Source organism: Lathyrus oleraceus, chromosome 7 (genome assembly GCF_024323335.1).
Source record: "Lathyrus oleraceus cultivar Zhongwan6 chromosome 7, CAAS_Psat_ZW6_1.0, whole genome shotgun sequence".
Lineage (NCBI taxonomy): Eukaryota > Viridiplantae > Streptophyta > Magnoliopsida > Fabales > Fabaceae > Lathyrus > Lathyrus oleraceus.
In genome coordinates this window covers 152,591,777-152,597,776 of record NC_066585.1, presented here as the reverse complement: position 1 = coordinate 152,597,776, position 6,000 = coordinate 152,591,777, and the positions used below count along the sequence as shown (strand labels likewise).

General features: G+C 40.3%; 1 non-coding gene across 1 annotated transcript; it reads left to right on the top strand.

The window, feature by feature from the left end:
* The first annotated feature begins 3,885 nt into the window (after positions 1–3,885).
* LOC127108918 (small nucleolar RNA R71) lies at positions 3,886–3,992 on the top strand. The gene has a single exon (XR_007796416.1). It is a non-coding gene; the product is annotated as a small nucleolar RNA R71 (small nucleolar RNA).
* The last annotated feature ends 2,008 nt before the right edge of the window (positions 3,993–6,000 follow it).

The window sequence follows — 6,000 nt, the reverse complement described above, 5'->3', positions numbered from 1 at the left end:
TGTATCTCCCCACAGAGTTGGAAGATCGGATCAGAAGTTGTGTGCTCAGTGAAGTGATCATTCGCTTTCCCAGCAGGATTTTTCCTCCCTTTGCATCTTGCACGCAGTAATCATCATTTGCATTCGCATTCTCAAATCGCATAGCATTTCCATCCAGTGTGGAGCATTACGCCATGGAAAACTCAAACATATGCATACATGCATTAGACCAGATTGGATCATATCTCCGGAAGAGACGGATCATTTTTCAACATCAGTGTAGCACATTTGCAGCAATTGCTCTTAGCAACATTCAGAATCGATGATCCCAGTGAGATTTATTTTCTCACCAGTCCGTGAAAGGAAAGCTTGATTCTCTTCCGATTTAGTCACCAGTAAGTGTCTGCCTTATTTTTGACATATGTAGATGTCATCCTTGCGATACCGGTAAGTGTCGTGTTGATCCCCGTAAATGTCTGTGCTTTTCTTTGATGTTGGTAAACATCATCTTTCGATGTCGGTAAACGTCGAATTCCAATCGTTGGCCATCAGTAAATGGCATGTCTCTCACGGTGTCTACAAAAAATCGTTCTGTCAATACCCGTGTGTGTCCTTTCCTTTTTGGTGTCGGTAAACATCATTGATTCGATGTCAGTAAACATCAGCCGCTTGTTAACCATCGGTAAATGGTTTGGTCGTTTAAGATTCCCCAGCAGATTCGCTATCCGTAAATATCGAGTGTTTCATTTTCGCCATCGGTAAATGGTTTCGTTTCATAAGTGTATTCTTTCTTTGGTGTCGGTAAACATCATTGTTCGATGTCGGTAAACATCGAGTTCCTTCCTAGTCATCGGTAAATGTCTGGTCTTGTTTCACTTATAAACATCCTTGTTCGATGTCGGTAAACATCGAGTTCCTTCCCAGTCATCGGTAAATGTCTGGTTGTGTAGCGCTTTCTTTGACATCGGTAAATGTCTGGTCTTGTTTCACTTGCTCCTCCCCAGTGAAGCCGCCATCGGTAAATGGCCTCGCTTTCCTTGATATCGGTAAATATCAATTTGTTTTGAAGCCGCCATCGGTAAATGGCCTCACTTTCCTTGATATCGGTAAATATCAAATTTGTTTTGAAGCCGCCATCGGTAAATGGCCCCGCTTTCCGTGATTCGTCACCTGCAGAGTGCAAATTCTCCGGTTCTTTTGGTATTCAATCCCTGTTTACCTTGAAAGTCTGATAGCCGCTGCTTTCATCCGTTTAGGTTCACAGTTGATTGAATAGGGGCAGCTGTAGCACCTCAAATTTGCCCTCCTCATTCATGCATTCATTTTTTAGGTCATTTAACGTTTCATATTGCATTTCATCTTGTCAATCAGAATTAGCTCCAAGAGTTTGTCGTCCAAGAAGCTTGGATGTCATCCAAGTCACTTTGTGGGTTCTATCTGAAGCATCAAGCTTAACGGGCTCAATACAGTTCAAAATTCAACTATGAAGCCAAAAGTCAACTGTTGGTCAACTGAAGAGGAAATGGCCAGGGAATGACTTGAGTTACTTTCAAAACGTTAATCTTAAAGGAGAAAAAGTTTGTTCATGAGCTGTCATGCTCGCTAGGCGAGCAGAATGGGTCGCCTAGTGAGTCCCAAGAAAAGCCACCAGAATCACCTGCGCTCAGAGGAATTTCCTGAACTGTCATGCTCGCTAGGCGAAGCCCACGCGTTTTTGAAAAAAAAACAAAAAAAAAAGTGAAAAAAAAAAAGAAAAAAGAAAAAAAGAAGAAAAAAGGAAAAAAGGAAAAAATAAATAAACAAAAAAAAAATAAGAAGAAAATATATAACAGAAAAATCTTGGACTTGGACCTCTCTCATTTGAGCCCACAAAGCCATGAAAATCAGGTTATAAATTCTAAAAAAAATTCAGTGGAAAAACCCTAGAGAGATTCTAACTAATTCAGAGCAACCTCCAGAGACTGAAGGGAACTCATCTGCAAAGAACCAATTCCCTTTCATATAAACCCTAAGATTGTTCTGCAAAGCCAACGGTGCAATTCAATTTCAATCGATCTCTCCAATCAGTAGGTATGTCATGTCCCGATGTGTGGATCCTTGTCCCTGACTTTGAGTTTTGATACCCTTTTGATGCATTTGTTTGACAAGGGGTTTAAGTCTCCTGTCCTTTGTTGCTTTTTGTGAGTTTTTTTTTGTGAATTTTAATGGCATGATTCATGTGGTTATATTTTGATTCTGGTTTGGTGTAACTCTTGATTGCACGCAGTCTTGTTATTCTAACCTGTTTGTTGAGTTTTTTTTGTGAGGGCTCACATGACTCTTGAAGAGATAGCTTGCTTGGTATTCCACTTTATTTGTGGGATACCATTTGAAGATTTATTCTGATTGCTTTGCTGACTTGTTTTCTTTGATGGTGTTAGCCTGAGAGATCTCTAGGTTTCTTATTTCTTTAGTTGTTGTTACTTCGGATCTTTATCCGTGTGGTAGATCTCTTGATCCCTTTTACATCTTTCCTGTATTTTACCGCTTTCTTAGCTGGAAGACCTCGATAGGAGGCAATGTTTTTGTGTGTTTACTTTTGTGCCCAAAGACCTCCAAGAAGAGGCACCAGTGCTAAAGACCTCCATGAAGAGGAAATTGACGGATAAAAGGGATTAGTAGTCAATCCCCCGTTATTCAGTGTGTCGTTCTTTAAGATCACACTACGTGTCGATGCTTCAGAACAAAAGCCTAAGATCTTTTGTCCGGTCAGTCAGTGGAGAGGGTTCCACCTTTCTGAATCCCTACTTTTTGTCATGAGCTCACCCTGTCCAGGGTTAAGAGCTATAAGGTCTTATCCTCATTATCCGTTTGATCTGCTCACCCTGACGTTCAATGTTAGTGGTTAAGAGCCCATTTGATTACCTTTCCATGGCTTGTTTGTCGAGGTTGATATGACCCCTCTTGACTAAAGCCTTACCCACGTATGTTTGAGCCCCCTTGTTGGCGTGTTTATTTTATGCATGTTTATTTTGTATGGTGTGATCGTCTCCCCATAGGATTGTTAGGCTTCGTATAGTCTCTCGTTTGCATGTCAATTAAGGTAGCACGGTTCCTTCGTCTAGGACTTCCTTTTTGCATGAGCATTCCTAAAACACAAACAAACTCATTGATTTTTCTTCTCCTAAGAACACGTTAACTCCTTCTACTACAGGCGAGTAAGTCTCCAAAGGTCGAGCATCCGGTAGATTGCGTAGTAACATCGTTCATCTAAAAAACACAAAACAAACAAAAATAGGTTAGCCGAGCTACGGTGCTCTGATTCTCAATCCTTCTTGATATACGTATGCAGCAGGGTAGGGCATGTGCGAGCAATAACTCTTTCCTTTCCCTACTTTGATTTTCTCTCTTTCGCATCGCATATAGGACTTTTTATACACACACTTTAGACATAAATAGCGAACGTGGATCCTGTGGAGTACCACAGACGTGAAGGGGTGCGATAACCTTCCCTTCACGTAACCGGCCCTCTTACTCAGTTTTCTTTGGTTCGAGACTTTGTTTTATCCGTTCCCTCTTGGTTATGCAGTACTACCTTTCCCTCCTCTTGGGATAAAAGTACATAATTGGAGACTCTACTCTTTTTCCTCGCCACCTCTTTTCGCGTTTGTACTTGGATTCGGGAAATCCGGGGAGCGACACATGTCTATAGAGCTTAACTCTTGTACTCCTCCTTGGACTTCCTTCTTCTCAACTGTCGCTCATTCGACTCCCCATGATTGATGGTTTTGAGCCATATCTTTGATGAGGGAACTAGTTTTAGGATAGGGTTTGTTCATCAGAGCACCGCCTGCGGCAGCGTCGATGGTCATCTTAGTGTTATAGTGAAGTCCATTATAGAAGGTCTTAATGATTAACCAATTTTCTAAGCCATGATATGGGCATGCTCTTAACAGTTCTTTATATCTCTCCCAAGCTTCGAACAACGATTCTCCTTGGTTCTGGGTAAATCTAGTTATATGGTTTCGAAGAACGACGGTCTTACTTAGGGGAAAGTATCTAGCAAGGAATACTCTTCTAAGGTTATCCCAAGTCATAATGGAATTGGGTGGAAGGGAATCTAACCATGATAGGGATTTATCTCTGAGGGAAAAAGGGAATAATCTTAAACAGATTGCCTCAGGAGAAGCTCCATTGGTTTTAAAAGTGTCTGCTAATTGGAGAAAGATTTTTAAATGTTGGCTTGGGTTCTCAGTAGCGAGACCTGCGAATTGTCTCTGTTGCACTAGTTGCAACAGGGATGGTTTAAGTTCTAAATTATTAGCTGGGATAGTTGGGTTTACTGTACTAGAACTAGGTTCTTCGTTGGATGGTTGGGCGAAATCCTTAAGAGGTCTTTGGTTTTGATCTTCGGCCATAGCTCTCCTAATTCTATGGAAAAATAAACGTGCGCGAGCGTAACGTTCAGGTTCCGCCAAAGGGTATACTAAACTTCTGGTGCTATGAGTTCTTCGCATTGACCGGTGGGTAATAACCTAAGTCTAAACGATATAACAACAGGGTACGAAATTTGACAAAATTGGTCCCCGACAACGGCGCCAAAAACTCGATGCGTGCTTTTCGCAAGTATACGAACGCGTCAGAGTAATATAAAAGATTGTCGAATCCACAGAGACCAAGTGTCAATCTATCGTTATCTATTGTTATGGTGTTTATCTAAGGTAATCGAAATATGGGTGTTTAGAGTGTACAGTGAAAAGTAAAGTATTGGATAAAGTTCAATTAATAAAGACAGGCTCGAATGTAATTCACATAATCAATTAATAATCCAAGTACTTGCTAATAGAACTATTTATGGGCAGTGTTTCCTACTTTGAAAAGAACCCATTTAACGGGAACTGTCACTTTCGCGTATTCAGAACCGAGTTGTACTCCCTAATCAAACCCTCTTATTGTCACTTGTAAAAAGGCGTGCATTGCGTTAGAGTAGTAAACCTATTTTTAAGAAATATAGTATCTTGACTAAGTTGAAAAGTATTTTAACCTGGATTTCTTAACCAAAAGAGGTTCTTATGAACCAGACTCTAAACTTATAAACGTGTCCGAAAATAGTTTTAAAATCACTTTTCTTCTTAAGTTAAAAACTCCTAATGAACTAAACAAAGCGCTTTCGCTGTTTTTGAAATAATTAAAAACAACTAAGTTTAAAAAGACGTTGGACGGCTTTCGATCTTACCCAACGGAAATTAAGTGCGGGAAAACTTAAGTTGAAAGTCAAAATAGCCCCTAAGTGTTTCTACAAACAATTGTACGGATTATCGGTTCAATTACGGTCCTTACATTCTAACCTTATAGGTTTAGTTAGACATGGTAAAGTAAAGGTGCATTTTAATTTAAATGAAAGTAGTGCGAGTGCGGAAAATAAATGAAACTAGTGCGAGTGCGCGAAATAAATAAAAGTAGTGTGAGTGCGAGAAATAAATGAAAGTAGTGCGAGTGCGAGAAATAAATAAAAGTAGTGCGAGTGCGAGAAATAAATAAAGTAAAGACAGTGCGGGAAATAAATAAAGTAAAGACGGTGCGGGAAAATAAAATAGATAAAGGCAAAGTAATAAAAACTTCTCCAATCGGAGGGTTGAATAAAATGCGAAACGGAAATGAAAATGGCGGCAGGATTAACCTCCTTCCAAAGTGCTCCAAACTCGATTACAGACTCGACCACAGACTTGATTACACAATTGTGGCAACACCTCAATGTGAAGCGATTACCACTTTAAAATACTGAATATATGCCTAAGTGAAACTAAGTTTGCTATAAGTTTTGGATGATTAAACAAATGAATTCGAGCCTCTATTTATAGGCAAGTAAAATAATGGAAAAGACAAGGATGCCCTTCAGTTTGAAATTGGGAGGGAAAACTTTTCTTCTTGTGGCGCCCGCCACAACACCATGGCGCCCGCCACAAGAGCAAAGTGTGGTGCCCAAGTGGAGGTAGTGGGGAACGTGGAAGTTGAGGGAAGTTGAGCTGTGACACATCATGG